Here is a 22169-nt window from a genome sequence, read left to right on the forward strand (position 1 = left end):
GAGAAGTACAAATAGCCATGGAAGCAGTAAAGTAAACAATTTATATGGAAGGTCAAAGCTGCTTTATTGTTTTTATCAGTTGGATTAGGGTGAAAAATGAGACATGCTGGGAGTGTTCCTGCAAATGTTGCACAGGTCTGGGGCTGTGAGCAGCACACAACACCCAGGGCACCAGGCCTGCCAGGGTTCAGAGGGAGTTTGGACAGTGCTCTAAGCTCTGCTGGGAATCCTGGGGGTTCTGAGCAGGACCAGGAGTTGGACTTGACATTCCTTGTGTGTCCCTTCCCCCTGAGGACTCTTTATGACTCTCTGACTTGCTAAGTGGTGAATTACCCACATATTTCCAGGGTTGTGGGCTCAGCCTGGAGTGTTAAATGGCTGTGGCAGAACTTCCTTAGCACAGACAGCTGCTTTGTTTCCTCAGTAGCTTTTCCAAGCATCACTTCTTCCTTCCCCACCTTCTCTCTGTGTGCTCTGAGGCTGTTGAACATATCTAAGCACACAGATTTTTAATGTGTCCCAGGAGCTGGCTTAGTCATTTAATGGCTTCATGTATCTGTAGCTCTTTTCCTTCAGGGAAGAGGTAAAATATCTGCTATTCTGTCACCATCAGAGCCATCATTCTGTGGAACTCACTGAGGGCATCAGGCAACCTGCGGAGACATCGATGGCAAACTGTCATGGAGCTTAAACCAAAGCTGGAGGTGGCCATGGTGTTAGCGTTCAAAAACACAAAATCACATAGGGATTATATGCGGTGCTTTTATTAAGAGCTCTGGGAATCGGGGTATATTCAACCCAAATCTGACTCCGACCATACATCCGAATTGATCATGTTTTATACTCTATCGTTACATAACTTTCATGTTAATTATTAAACTTATATTGTTCTATTGTATACATAAATTTAGCCCCTCTCTGAATTTCCAACATAGTTTCTCATTATTCTTCTTATGGTTATATAATAATTATATTTAATTACTAAACAATCATCACATCTAACAATTATGTAATTTATCATACTGCTTACGCAGGTGCAGTTGATCTGGGAAAACACAAAGCCTAACATTTTAGATTCTATCTTTAACTTTTTCCAGGGCTCCACTATCAATGGCACCTGCAGAGTGACTGCTCTGGGTGGCCCTGGGCTCCAGGGAAGCACCTGAGACACCCCTGGGACAGGGAGCAGCACACGTGGTGCCTGTGCTAGGCTGGGGATCCCAGCACCTGCGGAGGCTGCTCCTCACTCCCCTCCGGCTTTGCCCAGTGCAGGACGTGCTCTCATCCAGCAGGAGGGATGTTTGTTTCTGGGAGCCCCATGGGACCCGAGACAACCCACCCAGAACATGAAAGCCTGGAGGCCACGAGTCCTTCAGCCAACACTTCAGCCGTCCTCGATGCCTTCCCTGTCCAAAGCCTCTGCCTGGCACAAAGGTGCCACGTCTGGCCTGGAAAGAGCAAAATGGAGAAACCATCCCCTAAAATCTCCTTGGGATCAGGGACCTGCTAATCAGGTTAGCCATGATGAGGATAATTGTGAATATCAACACAGCTTACCAAACAGCCCCAGTCCTGCAGGTAAGAAGTGCCAGCAAGGATGAAGGATAAATAAGCGTGTCATTAAGCTAATGAGACCCATATGCTCGTGCAGTCAAAGAAGAGTGAACTAAATGCATGCAAGAGCCAAAAAGCAGATGAATGAACCACGACAGACATCCTGAAATCATGTTTAAAATGCAAATATTGATATTTCTCAGGCTTTTCTCCCGTATGTAAATCACATCTGAATAAGATCTGGTAGAAGAGAACATATTTTGCCTTTGAGCTCAGACACAAACAAAGCAAACCCAACTGGAGAGAACTCCTAGAGGCTGCCGTGATTCCTGGAGACCACAGGCAGCTGGGAGTCACAAACCAGACTTGCCATCATGATGGATGCTGAGCCTGAAAGTCATTTATATGCAAATCTGCACAAATTAATCGGAGGGGGTTTTCTCCTAAAAATGCAAACTACACCTTTTTCTCCTGGGATCCAACTGCAAATGTTGGGTTTGGGGAATCCAGAAATAATTTCAGTCAGAAAGCACTTCAGTACCAGAGAAATTATCCTCTTTCTTCTGTTTCCATATTCCTTGTACGGAAGAGAAAAAAAGAAAAGAGAAACAAATCACCAGCACTAATGAGCTTGCTATTATTTTTCAGTAAAGGTGTAACTCAGGGAGAATTTTCACTCGTTTGGGAAAGGTTTGGGCTACTCATGGTGATGTACTTGCTGTGAAAGCAGGGCTCATGGGTTCTGCTGCTTGTGATTGAGAATTGAATTGTGGATTTGGGGCCAGTAGGCTTTAAGGTCCCTTCCAACCCTAAACCTTCTGTGATTCTGTAATTCTACAGTATACCACACACCTGGGTTATGGGAGCAAGCTGAGGGTGCTAAATAATGTTTGGCTCCAGGGCAGTCAGATGTGTTTTTTAATCTGCTTTTCTTCTCATATATATGTATTTTTGCCTTTTTTTTTGATATTCTTATTTTTCTGACCACCCTTTCAGGGAACAGAAAAAAGAAAGACACCCTTTTCTTTGGCTTCCCTTTGGACTATGTTCCTGAAGGGCACCAAGCTGTGAGTGCTCATCAGATTGAGTGCAGCTGCCAGTGCCCCCTCAGCTGGAGGCTGTACTGGGCAGGTGTGCACAGCTGACAGAAACAGACTCTGCACCCAGCACCCACAGCAGCAAGAGATGGAAATGCTTGGAAAAGACATTTGTGGGTTTCATCCGAGCAGAGATCCTAAAAAAACACAGTTTCAGGCTGGTAGCCTGCTGTTGATAGACTTCCTGAATGTTGAAGTGGGAAGGTAGAGCTTTAAAGGTATGAAATGATAGCAACTGAAGCTGAAATGGAGAAACTGAGTGTAGAAAGAGCTATGCTGGTTAGCACCAGCCAGGGCCCTGGCTCCCAGCTCTTCTGCATGATCTGATTACACAAGCTGTTGTTGTGGTTTGAGTTTGTTTTGTTTCTATCTCTGCTGTTCTGGGATTTGACCATATTGCAACATCTCCAGCTTGGTGCCTGCTGCAAAGGGCTCCTTGTGGTCCACAGTGCTCCTCTAATCACTGAAATATGACCCAGCACGTGGGCTTAGGGACCGTGCTCCAAGGGTGACCTGAGTGCTGCTCATCAGACCCTTCTCCAGCCAAGTGTGGCACTGCCCCGTGCTGGCATGGGCTGCCAGGCCAGTACACACCATGGAGGGCCATCCCCTTCCATCATATCATATATCATAGATCGTATATCGTATATCCTATATTGTATATCGTATATCATATATATCATATCAAAACAATCATATCAAATATCATATCAATCATATCAATCATATATCATATCTATCATATCATATCAATCATATAATATCATATCAATCATATCAATAATATCATATCATATCAATCATATATCATATTGATCATATAATATATCAATCATATCATATCACAGCATATCATAGCATATATGTCATATCATATCATATCGATCATATCATATATCAATCATTTCATCTTATCATACCAAATCATAGCATATCTATAATATAATATAATATAATATAATATAATATAATATTATATTATATTATATTATATTATATTATATTATATTATATTATATTATATTATATTATATTATATTATATTATATCACATCACATCACATCACATCACATCACATCACATCACATCATATCATATCATATCATATCATATCATATCATATCATATCATATCATATCATATCATGGTAAATGCATTATTAGATCACAACAGTTGCTCATATCTCGCTTTTAGCAGGTGAAAGGAAATCCCCCTCCTCCAGATTAAGGGAATTGAGATGGGTGTGCTGTTCCTGCTCCATGAGGACTACAGCAAAGGCTTTTTTTATGGTTCAGGATAGAGGAGAATATTTGCATTTTCCTGTTTCTTCTCACGTACCCAAAAGGTTCAGTTTGGGAGCTGATATTAACCAGCCTCATGAAGTGCACCATATGTTTTAGTATTTTTTAATTACTGTAGCCTTTACAGCCTCAGCTAAATGCCATACTTAGTGCTTTGTTTTACAATTAAATCTCTCCTTTGGGGAGATCCTAAGATCTTTTTCTCCTGTCATCTGTGAAGTGTAAAGAAGAACTACAAATTTACATTACTATAGGCAAACAGTTCTGTTTGGAAAATAAACTTCAAACTATTATTATATCAAGATGCTTTTTATTAAATGCTGTGTTGATGCCACATAACAAGAATGTAGGTGATAAAGGATATTTTCACTCTTTCTTCATTGCCTTGCATAAGGCAAAGTGGTGGTTTATTATTTGAAGATAAAGGTTTACACAGAATTTTAAAAAGCCAGTACCAGCTCAGGTCTCCACACGTTCTAAAGATCTCAGTGCTAAAAGGATGAATTTACATCTCGAGCAGACTGTTGGTTATTGCTGAAGGACTTGAATCTATTCACAGCTCTCTCCCACTCCTCAAACCCACACACTCTTTCTGCAAAGAGCTTTTTTGCCCACAGATAAGACTCATTAAAACAAGAAATAAAAGAATTCATAACTAACAGCAAGGTAGCTGTTAAATGTAGCCCTTCTGAGCCTCTGGTGGACCACTTATGGCAAAACAGTTCCTGGATGCAGGGGTGGGAATTGAGTGTCCTTGGCTCCAGAGGATCCCCCAGCTGCTCCCAAGCTCTGGTTGAACACCTGAGCTCCCTTCTGTGCTAGAGAAGGGATTCCCCACACCTTGAGGGCATCCCCTGGGGTGGGGGGATATGTAGAGTGCTGGCCCCGAATGGCTTTGTCTGGACTGAGGAGCTGTGGCCACTCTCATCACAAATGTCACCAGGCTTTTAATTCCTGACTACACTTTGTGCTACTCTTTGTGTAGATAGCACTGAAGAGGGAAATAGCCATTATCTCTTCCAGGTTCTCTGTGAGTGGTGCTAATTTGCCACAGAAGCATTAGCATTGCAGTTTGGGGGGAAAACAGTTTAATTTATTGCTGATTAAAACAGAGGTGGTCAGAAACAAAAACAAAAATCACCTTCTGCCCCCTCCTCTCTCCTGAGCGTCAGTGGGCTGCTTCTGAGACTTCTTTCCTCACAGCCCCGTGGCATTTTAACCTTTCTCTGCTCCCTCAGCCTCGGGAACAGGGGAAAGGGATCATTTTTGTGTGTGGAAACCATAAGAAATGGAAACTGCCACGCTGCTCTGAAGGTGTTTCCAAAGAAAAAAGCAAGACAGCAGCGTGGCCGAAGGGGTCTGTGCTGATGAGCAGCTACCCCAGGGCTGTTCAGATCTCACCTTAAGGACAACAATAAACAAACACAGATTTCTCCATGACCCTTTATTTTTCCCAGAGATGTTCATGGCCTACACTGGAGACCACTGGAGTGGGACCTGTGGGGCAGCAGGGATCTGCCCAATGCTGCCTGAAAACCTCTCCAGAGCAGCACTGGCCCAGAAACTGGAACGTGCTGGGGAAGCAGACTGGGCTATTACGGGTCAAACCCTCACTACAGTGGTTTTTTTTTTCTCCCTATTTATTTATTTTTTCTTTCTGATGGTTATAACACTAATGGGCTACATTTTTCATTCTCTCTGGCACTTTTAATGAGAAACAGGGATATAGGAATATCCCTAAACAGTTTACATGTGTGCTCTGAATCTCAAAGTAAACACCCAGCCAAAGTTGAGGAGGGAGCCTGGAGACAGCTGTGAAAGGGGCGTTGCTGCAGTCTGATTTATGGGGTCAGCTATTCCCTTCAGCAGGAATGGGAGCCATGTCCAAGGCAATCATGGGCTGGCCTTGGAGCGTGAGCTAACCAGGGCTGCACAGCATTCCAGCCCTGTTGTATTCCTGCACAGCAGCATCCATAGATTCAGCAAGGAATTAAGTGCTGTATGTGGATGCCTCTCGCATGGATCTAGCCCCAGTGCTGCAGCTTCAGCTACGGTGGAAAAGCAGAAAATGAAACATTGCAGTTGGGCTTTCCAGAGCAGGTAACGTTAGGAGTCATTTTTAACTTTGAACGGAGATGATTTTGTGTGAACTGGGTATATTTGTGCAGGATGAGATGTCCAAATAGTCCCTGTGGGGCTTGTGAGCTGGTTTTGTTCAGAACTTGGCTGTCTGTGTGTCTGTGCTGCCCAACAACAGGGATGTTTGCCTCATGAGATGATAACTTTCACATGTTGTTAGAGATCCATCACAGCACAAGTCAGAACTAACCACCTCACATGACCTTCAGCTTTCCAAGATTTAATCATCAGGTTTCCAGGCCGGTTCAAGTTTTTATTAGCTCCACACCTTATTCAATTTGCAAAGCCTCTAATGTGAGGCCTTCCTTCTGGCTGGAGGAGGGAGCTGGTCTGCCAGCACTCGGTGACTGTCACCCCTTTTCCCACAGCACTCAAAACATGGCTTTGCTTTCTGCTTTGGATCATTTGCATTTTCAAAGAAGTGAGGCAATAGCGGTGACAATAACTGCATATTCAATAACACCACTTTAGTTTCTATCCCAGTTGGTTTATTTTAACAGAAAACCGGTTTTCTGTGGCAGAGGTGCTGCAAGCCTGAGGCTGGGATAGCATCAAAGAGCAGCTTATGCACGGGATAACTTCATGACATCTGGGGAAGCAGCCATTCTGGTAGTTTATTTGTGTAGTAGGTATTTATTACCATTGCAGGATGTTGCCTGGCCTCAGACCCTGCATTCTTGGCCTCAGTGCAAACATTTTTATTTAAGCCATTCACCAGAGGAAAACAATTATCTGTGACGTGTAATTTTAAGGGTTTGTGCACTCCTTTGTCAATGGGACCTTGCTGTACCTTCCAGCTTGCCAACGACCCACACTCACGGGCAGCAGGTCTCTGCCTGTGTGGGCTCAGCTGGAAATCTCAGCAGTGACAGCCCCTCCATGTGCCGCGTGTCACCTGGCTGGGCTCACAGCAGGCTCCTCTCCAAAATGCAGGAGCTGCTTGGGACAGACTCGTGTGTGAGTCCTGTGGGAGGACAGAGCAGCACCCGGGCTGGGGGGGATGAGACAAAGCCACAGCCTCATGAAGGAGGTGCTGTGAAGTGCTGCTGGGATTTGAGATCCTGCTGCAGAGCAGGGAGCTGTGGCAGGCTTAAGCAGGGTTTCCCTCTGTGTTTGTGAGCACTGGGATGAGACAGAGGTAGTCCTGCTCATGATTTGAGTGGTTTTTATGGGCTGATGTTTCTGGTAGTTCCGTGAGTGGGCAAAGGCAGCAGGGAACTCCAGACAGCAAAGCAGAGCTCGGAGATGAGACTTGCTGTGCAGTGAAATGAAGAAACAGCAGATGGAAATCACACCCCACCTCAGGGATGAAAACACAATCCACTCATTTTGGGTGGCTAATGGAGTGTGTTACAGGGGAGGGGAACTCGCAGCTGGAATCCAGGTGGGAATACCCAGGCTCAGAATGATGCCTTTACAAATTTCTAGACTTCCTATCTCCCCCCTCTCTGCATCCCTTCTGGCTTTCCCACCGGAGTCTCTCCTGTGCCCTACCCTCTGCCATACCCAGCTGACAGATCTCTGCACCCACAGAGGATCCTGCTGATGGAGCAGAGCTGGGCGTGGGTGCAAAGAAGCCACATAAAAACAGCCCACACAGAAAGAGCCCGTGGGCTCTGGGTCCTGGCTGGCAACCTTAAATGTTTGTAACGTTCTGCTGAAATGGTTTTTCAATGCTTTATCCTTTCTAAATTAGGAGCATGTTTCAGAGTCATAAGGGCAGTCACGGTGGCTCCACGGGATGCAGCCTGCTGGTGGTCACTCTTATCTTGGATATTTGTTTTGTTTACAACCTGTGTGTAATGTGCTGCAGCAAATCTAAAGTGGGTTTTGACAGTCTGCATTAGCCAGCTCATCCACCATGGAAAGAACCAGAGCTTCCCCTGTTCTTTGAAAACTTTCAAGGTCAATACTGACAGTCTCAAAAGAGAAAACAATAAGAAGAAATGCGTTGTTTCAGTTGCATCTTCAACTTCTCACTCTCAAAATGTTCAGGTACAGAGGATCCAGTGAGAGGAACTGGGATGGCCAGGGAGAAATGGGAGATAGACTGGGAAAAACCACCACTCAGCCTGCTCACTGCACACCTGCATGGCTGTCAGACTTGAGCCTCTGCTGTGTGTTTGGAAATCAGTCCAAGCTAAAGCGTGTCTGACGTGCTTGGTTTGGGTTCCTTGGCAGCTTTACGTGTGACAAAGCTGAAGGTAACCAGCCCTGCCAGAGGGGCTCTTTCTGCAGCTATGGGGCAGCAGGAGGGCTCGCCTTGGCTGTCCTTGCAGCCTTTGCCACCTCCTCACTGAGGTGACAGCTGCTGGTGTCACATGCTGATTCCCATCAATTACTAGTGGTGGAAAAGTTTGAGAACCAGGAGCAGTTTCAAGTCAGGTTCCAAGACAGGGATAATTTTTGTGCTATTTCCCTTGAAGAGCCTTTTGATGTTAGATTTGGGTACATTTCTCAGACATTGGCAGTAAAATGTAAGAAGCTGAAAGAATACTTTATCAAATGCAGCTTTTAAGTGCCCTTGCCTTGCCAGTGCATTAAATTAATGGCAAGTCACTGTCAAGCATGCTCGCTCCTGGCTTGAAGAATTAGACTTTACTCTGTTTCACATGTACGACCTGTTTTCCTCTCAGGGCACTGAATGGGTGTAGCAGAGAGTAAATGTGACCAAATACCTGCAGAAAAATTGGCTGATGATAAGGAATGGGAGATAGTTTCCCTCCTAAACTGTGGTTTTCTTTCATTCAGAAATGCTGGGTATTTCTAGTTAGGCTCACTTCATTAAATCCTGGTTGTATTGGTTCTTCAGTGTCACCTGAAGTGAAAGCAAAATATTTTAAGTGATCTTATGTTGTTAAAAATATGGCTCAGAACCACAGTAATTACTGTGGGTACTTTTCACACTGCAGGAATCTTCTCCTGGGAGCAGCTTCTTTACCTTTTCCCTGTCACAAGTTCAACTGTGCAGGTCCCAGCCAACCTTTACAGGTTGTGGGGATGAGATATCCCCAGAATGGTGTGAGCTGTTCTGCACGGCCTCAGAGTATGCACAGCCTGTAATGGATTTGTTTGGATTGAGCTAGTCCATTTCTCTTGTATGAAATGTGCTAGAATAGTGACTCTCTGGTATTCTAAAGCAGCAACATCTGCTGAAAGCTTTTCCTGTGTGAGCTGTGCATTTCTTATGTTTCTCAACCATACACTGCAATGAAAGGCACGCTGTGGAGTGGCCTGACTTTGGCCAAGGGGGCATTGTTTTCTGTGGCTTTGTGACATCTTCCCAAATTCTGAAAAACCGTGGTTGGATGAGGACACGCAAACAAATATTTCAGTCTGAGCCTGCTCTGCTCCATGGCCGTTCAAAGAGAACAGCACCACTTTAAAGTGGGAATGCCAGAGCCATGTGGAAGGGAGGAAAAGATGTGGCAAATTTGGGTCCTACAACTTACAGGGGCAGAAGAAAGGGGCAGAGGACACCGGTGGTGTTGTTGCACTGGTCTGCAAGTTGGAAATTGTTGCTTAGGAATCACTAGAGACCTTTTTTTTTTGTTTTGTTTTGTTTTAATCATCTCTTAGCTCTGGAATTTTAAAATGGCACATCTCTCTTCTGGTGTGGTGCCACTTCTGTGGGGCTTTTGTTTGGGAAATAAGTTGTTTCTAGGTGGGTCAAGGATTAACCACCCCATGTACAGAGGTTTCTCTGTGCTCTGATTCCCTGTCTGTCCCTTAGGACAGTGCTACCCTCTCTCTCCTTTGGTGCACAGTGCAGAGCTCAGAGCTTCAGGAGAGTTGGAGATGCAACAAAAAATACAGGGCTGGATTCAAGTCCAAACTTTTCTCCTAAAATCAGATTTCCAAAGAGTTAGTTGTGCTTTCCAAAGCTAGTCCCTGAGTGGGTATGTGCTTATCCCACCCATGAGGATGGCTGTGTGGATTCACACGACCTGCCTTATCCTTTCAGTACCCAGACAACGTTGTCGGTTTTCTTTCATTCAGAAACTATGGATATTTCCATTTAGCCTCACTTCATTAAATCCTGGATGTATTAGCTCTTCAGTGTCACTTGAAGTCAATGCAAAATATCCTAAGCGATCTTATGTTGTTAAAAATATGGCTCAGAAACAGAGTAATTTTTTTTCTTGGACAAATTAAGTGAAAGCACAGGCCACCAGCATAGGGCTCCAATTTTTGGGTTAGGTTTAGGACTTCCTGAATTTATCCAGGTGTGTGGTGCTCTGGTGAGGTGCAGCTTGCACCCCCTCTTTCATATGAGGAAGGATTTGGGAGCCTGAAAGTATCTCCCATGTGCATCAATTGGTCTGATGAGAGAATTTAAACCTACCTACAGACTTTACCTTGCTTAGGGCATCATGGCTTTTAATAGGAAAAGCCGCTGCTGGAGTGATTTTTGGGAGTCTCCTGTAATTCTTGGTTTAGTTTTATCACAGTCCTGACTCCTTTGGTCTCTCCTGGTGTTCCTCAGACACACAAGGAACACACAGGTGGCAGGTGTGGGCTTGCTGTCAGCTCAGTCCCAGTCTCAGTGCAAACCCCAGACAAAGCATTGCCCCAGCTCTGCTCCTGGCGCAGCAAGGGGCACTCACGGGCTCGCCACACAAATCACACAATTTAAGGGGACTGTGACTCTGCTTTCAGAGCAGCAGTGCTCACACTGCATCTCCACTCGTGGAGAGAGAAATCAGAGTCCTCTGCTCCTTCTGTGCTTTCATTTTTCTTCCAGATGAAATTCAAGACTGTGTAGGAACATTTTGGGAGGGCTGATTGTTTGCTGACAAAGTAAATAGCATTTTTCTCCCTGGTTAAAGTTACACAATGATTCTGTGTAGTTAGTCCATCCCTCAGGGTATCCAGCAGCAATCGGCAGGACCCTTCCCACATACACTGCAGCATCACACAATAACACAGTCCCACTTTCCCAAGCACTGGCTGTGATGGAGACAGGATACCACATTTCAGAAATGGAAACTCTTACCCTGCTACTTTTCCCTAATTGTATGCACATTTTGTCTGTGCAGACTTCAGTCTTGCCTGTGAATGGGAGTCGAGAGCCAGGACCAGCTCCAAAGTTTCCTCAAATGTTGCATTTACAGTGTCATAGATCGGGCCAGGCTGCCTTTGCTGTGAGGAGGAGGAGGAAGGTGACCAAGCACTGCAGGGAGCTCCCGGGCCTGACTGCAGCAGTGGATTCTGCTGCATGCCTTGGCTGCTGGGGATGCAAAGCTGGCAGCCGGGCCATGGATGCTCTGGTGCCTCCACCAGCTGTGTGCAGCTGTGCCCAGGCCCAGGCCAGGCCAGGCTGGTGCTGCTGGGCTGGGCAGGTGGCCTCGGTGGGACACTGCCATGCTCCTGCTGCTCTGCCCTGCTGGCTTGGGCAGCTCCGGCGGGCACCAAACAGGGTCTCTCCTTCCCATAACCAAATGCCCGGGAAGACAGAGGAGCCCTTCCGTGTGAGAACATCCCAGCAGTGTCTCAGAGCTCCAGGGCTGGCCTGAGGGCCCGGCTGGAAGCAGCAGGTACTGAGGGGACAGAGGGGCAGGGTGAAGCCGAGCCTGGTGCCCCAAGGAGGTGGCAGAGCTCTGGATCCAGGACAGGCGGCTCCCTCTGGCTGAGCCCCCTGGGCTCACAGGCACGGCCGTGTCTGGCAGGGAGCAGCTCCTGCCTCACTCCCGAGACCCTCTGAGCAGGGATGCTTTCCCGATGACATAGTGTTTGTTGCAGGGACTTGGTTCGTCCCAGGGACTTGTCTCTAATTTATCCCAGGATGGGTTTCTATAAACAGTCGCTATTGTCACACGACAACGACGGGACGCTCTCGACGAGCAGATCGGGCTCCGAGCACCGAGCGCTTCCCTGAGGGCTTACGGCCAGGTGAGTTTGGGGCTGCTTACATCTCAGTAAGCAGCTGTGGGACAAAAAGAAATTGAAAAGCCCTTAGAGTACAACCTCGAAACCACCTTTGGTCGGCAGAGCGGCGTTAACCTGGGCAGAGCCAGGTGAGGCCCCTCAGCCCCGGGACAGGCGCAGCGCTCATCTCTCACCTCCGGCTTTTTCTTTTCCTTGGTAGCTGCGGTGCCCCGGAGCCCGTCTGGGGGCTGCTCCGGTCCCCGTGAGCCTCCCCGCACAGCCCATCCCATTCCAAGCCGTTGTCCCGGCGTGTGGGGCCGCGCTCCGCGGGGCTGCCGTCCCGCCCGGCCGCTGTCAGGTTGGACAAACCCCGGCGCCGCTCGGCCCCGGCGCCGCTTTCCGGCCCCTCCCTCCGGCCCCGGGGTCCCGCGGCCCCTTCCCCGCCGAGCGAGCGAGCGGCGCGGCCCGGCCCGGCCCGGTAAGTGCGGGGCGCCGAGCCCGGGCGCTCCCGAGCCCGCTGCAGCCCCTCACCCAGAGCCCTTCCCGGGACAAATGCGCGGATATTTCCTTGTGCTGTTCCCCTCTTTCTTTTTTTTTTTTTTTTTTTTTTTTTTTTTTTTTTTTTTCCCTGTTGGTTTGAAAGCGGCAATTTTTCAAAGGAAAAAAAGTTGCTGTGGATGTTTCGGAGCTGCCGGTTTATTGAAAACAACGCGCTGGGTGGAGGCGAGAGCGGGCCCGCGGGGCGGGGGGAGTTGTTTGCACAGCAAATGTCATTTGGCGCTGGGGGAGAGCTGCCCGCATTGCTCCTCAAACGCGTCCGCCGAGCCGGGCAGGCTCCTGAGCCCAGCGAAAACCAATGGGGAGTGCGAGAGGAAGAGGAGAAGGTAGATGGCAGAGCTGAGAAAAGCGCTCTGTGCCTGCTCTCGTTGGTACGCTCGGATTTGCGGAGTGAGCGGCGTGCAGACCGGCCGGGGGCTGTGCGGGACAGGGCAGGGATGTGCCGGGGAAGGCTGGGGCACCAGGCTCGTGGGGTCAGGGGAAGCCGAGCTGCAGAACCGCTGTGTGCGTGCGGGGCTGAGCCCCAGCCAGCCTCCCCTCGCCTTATCTCCTCCCCTATCGCCCGCAGCCGTGAGCAGCAGCCTGGCGGTGCCCCCGAGCCGAGCCGCCCCAGGATGAGGTCAGAGGAGGAGGATTTGGGCACACGGTCCGTAACACCTGCAGGAAGGGCCTTGGAGCTGGTGTGTGCCCCACTGGTATCGAATTTTCTCTCTCAGCCTTGGGTTTTCTTTGGAAAGGAAAGTCGCCGTTATTGCCAAGTTATATTAGCGTCGAGTTTGGTTTCTTTGCACCTATAGGCGATGAGCAGAGGGGCGGTGTTTGGAGATTGTGTGGTTTTCTAACAGATCATCAGCACCCCGGTTCTCTCCTTTCTTCCTGCTCCTCATGACACATTCTTGCTTTAGGCATCCTGGTCCTTTCAGATGCAAATGGAAGCTATGGATACATCCCATAAATGTGTCTTTACTTGTAGCTTACGTCATTTAACAACAAAAACTACAGCTCGTGCCATACAGTTAATGGGTGTAAAATTGTCTGAGAAGATTTTGGACGTAAACCCCCCCTTATTAGTGGAATGGATGAAATTAGTTTTATTATGAAAGATTTTCCCCTAATGACAGAATGGAGCCTATAGAGGCCAAACCCTAGTCTTTTAACTAGTTCTTCTCCCGAGTGGCATCAGCTGGACCTTCAAAATCACTTTGAAGACAGTTATACCAGCATTAATAGGGCTGATGTCGGCCCAAAAATATCTGCCAAAAATCACACTCTTAATTGGCATTGCTTTGTTGGCAAAGCTTTCCCGGTGCTGCCTTACTCTTCAAGAGCAATGTTATTTTAATTGCATCAATGTATTCTGTCATGAAGGCAGTGCTCTGAGCAGGGTTTATTGAGTTCAGTGTAGAGCCTGGAGCTTTAACTTTTCCATTAAAGACAAGAAACTGATGGCAAAGCCATGGAGCTCTGAGAGCTCCTCAGGTGCCCCACTTCTGTGGGACTGCTGGTCTAAACACACTGCATCAGGCTATTCTGCAAGTAGCAGTGGAATAAATAATGAGTAAACAGTAGCCTTGCAGTGTATATAAATACCAGGTAAAATGGTTTTCTTTTAGTTTAAGTAAGTTTTTGTGACTGAAGAGATCTCTCTTTACTTTCCATCCATCCATTTTAATACCTTTCCAGTTGCAGTAGATAATTATTTGATATTATACACTTGTAAATTTCTCTGATCTGCTCGAAGCTGGAAGAAATGGTGTTCTGCATTTTTGTGCACTGAGTGTAGGTGGCCTCTGAGAGGTGATGTTGGGCAGAGAGTCCCCCGCAGTGCTGGGTGGCATTAAAGATGACATTCCAAACAAAGCTCTTTCTGTCCCTCTCAGGCATGAGCAGTGGGAGGGCAACAACAATCCCCCATCTCTGGGGGCTGGGGGCGAGTGGGGCTGAGGATCAGCTGGATCCCACTGGGGGAGGCTCATGAGGTGCCCGGGAGCCTCACAGAGTGCTGCTGAGTCGCTGCTGCAGGTGTATGAGATGGAGCCCCCCAGGCACCCCAGGCTGCTCCCTGGGGCTCGGTGGTGATGGCAGTGGAACAGCAGCCCAGTCAGGAGGTGGCATCTTCTGCATGTGATCATCTGTCCCCAGCTGGGATGGAGGCCTGGTGTTGGACTGCTTGGAAACTGCTTTGCTGGACAGTTCCTCAGTTCCAGGAGGGGACACTGCTGGGGCTGCCACGCTGCCAGAACCTCTCCAGCACTGCGGGACATCCCTTCCTCTGGATGTGCAGGAGCAGAGTGGCTGCAGGCCTTCTCCAGGCTGCTTCCACACTGTGATTTTGTGCCTTTTTTTGTGTGTACTGGAAGCTCTGAGGGCTCCTGTTGCTCTCAGGCTGCAGGGAGACTGTGGGGAAGGAAGGGACCTTGGCTGTCCCTCCCCATCGTCCCTGTGTCCCCAGGTAAACCAAACCAAGCCTCCTGCCAACCTCGCCTCTCTCCGCTGCTTTCTTTCCTTAATCCAGGGAGACGAGAAATCTTTACAGGATTGCTCTTCCTTTTCAAGCTGTTCTTTGGAAACGCTTCCATGCCTGGGAGTTTCTTCCCGTAGTTTGTGGGTGCAAGGTGGGATTTAGCTGCTTCTGCCAAAACCAGAAGTGTCTCTTACATTCTGCAGAGATTCCGGTGGCTGCTGAAAGACTTGCTGTGGGCACACACTTTCCTCCAGCTGCCTTCTGGCTGTTCAGCCGAGGAAAGCAGAGTGCTGCTGGCTGGGGCCTGCCTGCCTCTGCCATGGGCCTTTGACCTGGGGGCCACTGTGATCTCAGGTGGCCTCACAGTGCCCTGGGAGCTCTCCTTCCTCCTCGGTCCCAGGGCTGAGTGTGCTGAGGTGTTTTTCTTAGTTGTATGCAGATCCCTAGTGACAGAAAGAACCATGACTCTTAGCTATTGTGCCTCTTATCTCCTCTTCGATGTGCCACCAGCCCATATGTTTAGAATAAAGCTCTGATCTCGTGATATGGGCTCATGCATTCACTTTTGTTTAGCTTTTCCCCCCATTCTCATGCATTAGAAATTTGGATTTCCTTCCAGCTCACTGGCATAACATTAACCTTTCTTTCTGCTGGAAGTGACATGTTGCCTTTAATAACAGGGGCCTGTATTTAATATCCCAAGAAGTCCTTTCCAATTCCATGTTCGTACAGATCAGGAGTTAAACAGAAGAGACTTGGAAAAGGGCTTTCCAAAAAGCACTTTGTTCTCTCCTGCTTATGTTATTGTGGTCTTTCTGTTGGAAATCAAACAGTCAAAACAAGTTTAGGTACGAAGAAATGCAGCTCACTTATGGCCTGGCCACTCCTCCTCCTGTTGAACATGACCAGAGCAAGACCAGACAATTTGAGCTACGTTTTCTTTCTAGTGCATTACAAACCTAACCCATTATTCATGAAAATGAAGCTGTGTTAATTGCATCCCTTGCTTTGCATTACGGCAGGCGTGCATTCCTGTCTGTCTTGTTTGCTAACGAGCTCTGTGGGTCGGAGCAGAGGCAGGGAGAGGTTTCAGCCCTGTCACTGATCACTGGCTGCAGCGTGCAGAGAGGCCAGGGCAGTGTGTGTGAGCAGAGATGTCGCTGGCATTTACTGCTGGGTGCACTGGAGCCTGGGGCTTTCCCAGCCTGGGCTGGTTTTTATGAATGAAGGCAGGCAGGGCGTGCCCAGCCCGGTGCCAGGAGTGCTCTGTGGGTCCCTGGCACAGCTGCACGGACAGACAGACGGACAGACAGCTGCCATGGGCTGGGCTCAGGCACCCCAGCAGGTACCTCCTGCTCTTTCTGTGACATGAAGGCTGAGGAAGTGCCCTCCACACTTCACAGACTTTCTGCCTATTTTGGTAGGAATTTTTTTTTTTTTTTTTTTTTTTTTTTTTTTTTTTTTTTTTGTGATCCTTGGCAGGAAACTTCTTTTAGTTTAGTTCTAGTTTTTGCTCCTGACTCTATTCACTGAGAATACCTCGGAGACAAGGAGCTCATTTTTTCCTGTATCCAGAAAACCTTTTAGTAACTGCTAACCCCTTACACCTGTACACATAAGTCAAGAAAGGATCTTAATGCAGTTTTGTCTAGACTGCTGATGGAGAGGGAGAGAGAAAAAGCAATTCCTGGGGCAGGCATACATGACATTTTGGAAACAGAAAATACAACCAGCAAAGATTATATCCCCACCAGGGCTGGCAGAAGGGGTCTTATGGGTGTTCTTAATCCACCTCACTGCAAATCCAGCCAGGTTAGCTCAAACCACCTTTGTTTTTGACTTGAAGTAGCTGAGTCTGCACTAGCACAGTGAATGTTCCCTCTGTCCCTCCTGCCAGACGTGTGGTGGGGGACTACCAGCCAGCTGCCGGTCCTCAGCCAGCTCCTGCTGTGGCCAGGGCCAGAGTCACCGTCTGTGTGTCCCCGGCTTCACTGAATGAGAGCTGGGCTCTTTGGCCAGCAGCTGCTTGAGATGTGCCCCTTGCACTGTTTGTGCTGTCCTAAATCATCTCAGCTTGGTGCCTGCCCCCATCTCATGGGAAATTCCACAGGTCCCTGGTGCTCGGGGTGGGCCAGCTGAAATCCTTCTGGGCATCAGTGAACAGCTCTTTAACCCAGGGAATGGCAGACCTGTTCTTCTGCCCGAGCATCTGTGAACCTTTTAGGATGATGCTGCATATGCATGGGGGTTAGGGGATGCCTATGGGATCTGAATTCCCATTTAAGTTTATAAGGCAATGTGTTGTCTCAGTTTCTGTGGCAATCATATTTGAAGTGTTTTATAGAAAAAAACTTCTAGGACTGCTGCTTTTCCATGTTATGTTCTCGCTTTGGAGATGAGGTTACTTATAAAAAAAATTAAGGTGCAAGCTGGAAAAATTCTTTTGCTGGTGTTATGAATCAGACCAGAATGAGAGAATGCATTTAAAATTCTGAAGTGAAACCTTTTCACAGGAGAGTGTTACTTAAATATACGTCTGGAATGGGGAAAAACACCCACTTCTGCAAAAGATTTTTTAAAAAATAATTAAACTCTACTGTTTAGAAATGATTAATTATTGTAGCATGTGAGTGCTGCAGAGTTTCATCTACTCACAGTAGTATTTCAAATGATTTAAAGTTGTTTGTTCAAGGTTTGCTTTTAGTATGTCATTAAATGTCATGGATTTATTCCAGCTGTCCTCCACAAATGTATCACTTGTGAGGGATTTTGCATGGGAACAGGCTGCCAGATTTTAGTTTTGATAGCAAAGCCCAATTTTGTTTTATTTTTAATCTAGTTTTGCTTTGCTAAGCGGCTCAGAGTGGAGTTGGCAGAGAAGATGGCAGCAGCTCTGCTGGGCCCAGGGTCAGGGTGGGCGGCTGGTGCAGAGCCCTGAGCCCACTGACCACTGCCTGCTCCCGGCCCTGCTGGCCTCTGCCTCTGCACAGTTCCCTCCAGCACTCCCTAATTTGCTTTGGACAAAGCCAAGTGGATTATCTCGAGCCACTAATTAGACTATTGAAGATAATCCTGCTGCCTTTTGGGTTTGTCTCTTTTTTTCCTGACGTGAATCGGCGAGGACTGAGAGAGGCTGTTCCTCCATCCACCTGAAGGAGCTGGGCTGCTGAGCCTGCCCAGAGGCTCTGCCAGCTCTGTGGAGGCCAACTTTTTATTTATTCAGTTTCCATAAGCAGGACACTCACATCTGGTGGCACGGCACGTCCTGTTCCGATCTCCTCTGCTCACGCGTGGAACTCTGTCCTGCAGTCCGTACAACATCCAGTCTGATGATCCTGAATGAAGGATCTTGGGCATGATTAATGTATAACACTTGGATGGCTGTTTGGGAAGGATATAATGTGATACAGAGCAGATTGGTTTGGGGGATTTACCGCTCAGTTCTGAGCTGGCGAAGCAGAGTAAATGGCTCTGCTCAGGAGAGCTGCAGAATGCTCAGAAACACTCATTTGCCTTTAGAGCAAAACCAAAAATGCAGTCTGCTTTCTGACATGCTGTTTGGTTCCTGGCATGGCTGCCTGCATATCCAGGAGGATATGTCCTGTGGAAAGTGTGTGTAATAATTCGTGAGCTTTTGTAAAATGCAGATGTTAACAGCAAGAGTGCACGATAAGCAATCTCTCCTCGCTTTTATTAAGATGTTTGCATTCTTCTCAAGGTGTTGACATAGCACACTATGCCCTGGGGTGCTGCAAGTGTCTGAATACTTAGGATGTGTAAAAGAACATTTAATAATGTCTCTCCAGTCTGGGCAAACAGGTTAACTTGAGTGCATCACTTCTATTCCTGCATTTAAATAGAGTGAAGTGAAAGAAACTCACTGGGATTTACTTAAATTCACTAAAATCTCTCTTTCTGTGACAATTTAAAAAATAAATCAGCACATTATGATGTTTGCCATGAAGATGAAGCATATGCCTCGACCAGACAGCTCATGTATGTAATTCTTGGTTATGTTTGTGTGGTTTGGGGTTGCTTGTCTCTGAGGGTGTAAATTGCACTTAAATTGTGTAAATTGTGTCTTTGTGCAGTGCTGGGCACTGTGGCACTCCAACATGCAGCCGCACAAAGTTCCATGTTGCTGTCACAGCTGGGGGATGGCTTTGCCCTGGGAAAACCCCCCACTAACTGGAAATTGGAACTCGATAATTGTGTTGGATCTGGGTGATCTTCAGGTCCCTTCCAACCCAAACCATCCTGTGAAAACAGGCAGTGGAGTGTGTCAGGCAAGCGTGTGTGTGTTTCACATAATCTCCAATGGGTTCAAAATTAAATGTTTCCATTTGATTTTAAGCCTGCATTTCAAAAACTCGTTTAAAGAGTCTAAATAACATCTGCCATGAGTAATGTTTGGGCCTTAACAATGGGCAGGACTCTCACATTGGTGACTAAGAGGGCTGCAGAGCTGGGTGTTCTCAGGAGCAGAGCTGAGGATTTCTCTAGTAACTCGAGTAACAACTTCCAGTCTTCCCTCAATGCTGTTTTTTCCTGATGGGTAAATCAAGCAGGTCTTGTTTCCTCATTAAAAAGAAAAGCTAAGTGAAAGAAGATAAATGCTTTCTGCAAAACCTCCTATTTTCATCTTTGTTTAATTACCAGGTCTTAAGTTGCAGAGTGACTGTCATCCATCTGACCTTCCTCCCGTCCCCTCCCCTCCTCAGTGACACTGATATTAGAAGTATGGGAAAACTTAGACTGTTGGCAAAATGGGTGGAAAATCAAATGTTTAATGTTTTGCTTGAACATTTTGTGGTTTCTCCTGAAATTCTTCGTCTGAAACAAAGGATGTTCTTTGTTCTTTATTGGGAGGCTTGTTTTTACTTGAAAAAAAAAATGCAATGTCATTGTGGATTGCAGAAATTTCTACAGAAATGACATAAGTTCTCTACAAAAACATATTTTTAAGACCTGGGAAAAAAGGACACAGTTACGAACTGCAAAAAAAAATTGACTGGTTTGATGTTTTTTTGGCAGATTCTTACAAATACATTCAGAGTCAAAATGTTAGTGATTTGGAAAAATTTTGAAATAGAGTAATTTCACATGACCCCCTCTTGGAAGCTTCTAGGTTTTGCATTCTTTGCTCCAACACAATTCCCACTGAAGAAATACTTCAAAAAACAAAGATTATGGATTCTTTTTAAAGTGTCATTCCTCGCTTTTTGGGTAACCACGCTGTGTTTATGTATCTTAATCTTACCCTGATTGATATGATCAAAACAAAGCACTCACGGATTTGTTTGGAGTCTGCAAAGGATGTGAAACTGAACCACGAGACGGGCGGAGCTGGCAGGCCCTGGGTGCCCAGCGCCTGCAGCTCGATGTGGGGGTGCTGTGGGGTCCCCTGGCACCCTGTCTGTCCCCTGGGCACCCCATCCCCAACTCCCTTGCTCTGTGGCACCCCAAGGGCTCCCTGTCCCTCCCCAGCAGTGGGCACAAGGCCTGGGAGCAAGCAGTGGGGTCGGGTGGTGATTGAAGTGGGAGGGAAAGGTGGCTTTGGGGCCTTGTGGTGGTCCCACACCTCCTGCCCTTCCAGCCAGGCTGGCTTTGACTGCTGGGCCCGTGCTGTTAAATAGCTGGTAGTTGTCGCTCCCTCAGTGTTCCTTTGTTATTTGAGAGTTACTGAGACACTTAATTGGCTGTTCATTAGCTGCTTTAGAGAAAAATAAGGTTTGATTAATCATCATTTCAGCAAATTACAGCCCGTTCTGCAGGCTAATGGAATTAGGCAGTGAAGAGCTGGCTGGAGCTGTGCCCTGCCCTGGCCCTGCATGGCCTCAGCTGGAGGGGCACAGAAACCGGAGCCACCCTCACCTGTCAGGGCTGGGGCACCCCAGGGTGGTGGTGAGGAGCAGGGAGTGCTGCTGGGCACAGGGCAGGGGCTGCCTGGGGCTCGGGATTCCCCACAGCCAGGCCCTGGCACAGGGTGCCCAGAGCAGCTGTGGCTGCCCCTGCACCCCTGGCAGTGCCCAAGGCCAGGCTGGACACTTGGAGCAGCCTGGGACAATGGGAGGTGTCCCTGCCATGGCAGGGGTGGAACAAGATGAGCTTTAAGGTCTCTTCCAACTCAAACCATTCCATGACACTGTGCTATAAAAACAGCCATCGACAGAGACAACTGTTGGCTCCATTCCTAACCTTTGAGGTCACTTCACTTCCTTTTTGTTGTTTTTGTTTTGTAAGCAATTGTCACTCCAGTCGAGATCAAACTTCTGAGCTCAATGTTGAATTCACCCTTGAAGAATATATATTTTTCTCTGAAATAGTCCATTACATTATTCCAATTTTTACCTTTCCAACATGCTAATTTCAAACTGGGTTTGGTAAATTATGCAATAGGGAAGATAGAGCTCTCACCTTTGCTTTAGAGTAAAGGTCAAGAGCTTGAAGACAGGAAAGCTCGAAGATGAAGAATGCAGTTGTTAGAAATCCCACACAAGGTATTTGCAGATGTTAAATATCAGGGCAAGGATTTAAAACGCAGGTTCTTTACATGAAATTGCTTTCCTGCCTTCTGGCCAAGAGTTAAAAGATCCCCCAAAGATTTTCTGTTTTCTGCCATCTTTTTGTCTTACATCTTTCCTCTTCCAGGATCCCTGACTGTTTCTTCCCTTTAATCTCTTTTAGGGGCCCTCTCTTGGCTGTTGAAAAGCAGCTCCCCATCTGCCCAGGGCTGGTGAGTGGAGAGAGGAGCAGAGACCTCCCTTCCCCTTGCCAAGTGGGACTGCCTCGGCCTCCCTGACCTGATTTAGCAGTGGTTGGGCCATTGACCATGTTGACTTTGGGATAACACGGAATCTGCTTGCACAAAAGCTGGGCAATAGCACAGCCCGTGTTAGTTTGCACTTCACCCTTCTCTGAGCAAACACGCAGGAAATGCCTGCACCAGGCTGGTGCTGGTTCTTATTCCTGGGGTTGGACCTCAGTGTGGGGCTGGGGCTGGAGCAGCAGCAGGGAGAGGATTTGGGGACTATTCTCCCTCTGCACCTTCTCTGGTGCATTCATGCTTGGCAGCTCCACAGCGGGTGTAACTCTCCCCTGTGCACAATTTGGGAAGAAGAGGCATTTCCTCCTCCTCTCAGAGTAGTGTTCTTGTCAAGCATGATGGCAATTGCAAATTCAAACCA

At 47.4% G+C, this 22169-nt stretch overlaps 1 protein-coding gene across 5 annotated transcripts in view; it reads left to right on the top strand.

Moving 5' to 3' along the window:
• The first annotated feature begins 11848 nt into the window (after positions 1-11848).
• The window catches only part of FBLN2 (fibulin 2), a 99281-nt gene continuing 88960 nt past the window's right edge, over positions 11849-22169 (top strand). For 2 of the 5 annotated variants that reach the window (XM_063164369.1, XM_063164374.1), the window contains exon 1: positions 12751-12889. The gene's annotated coding sequence lies outside the window, so the exon portion shown is untranslated. Of the gene's footprint in view, positions 11985-12410; positions 12439-12750; positions 12890-22169 lie in introns of those variants that run through there. The other 3 variants (XM_063164370.1, XM_063164373.1, XM_063164371.1) reach the window with 3 other exon arrangements.

The sequence above is a fragment of the Melospiza melodia genome, chromosome 10 (assembly GCF_035770615.1).
Source record: "Melospiza melodia melodia isolate bMelMel2 chromosome 10, bMelMel2.pri, whole genome shotgun sequence".
Lineage (NCBI taxonomy): Eukaryota > Metazoa > Chordata > Aves > Passeriformes > Passerellidae > Melospiza > Melospiza melodia.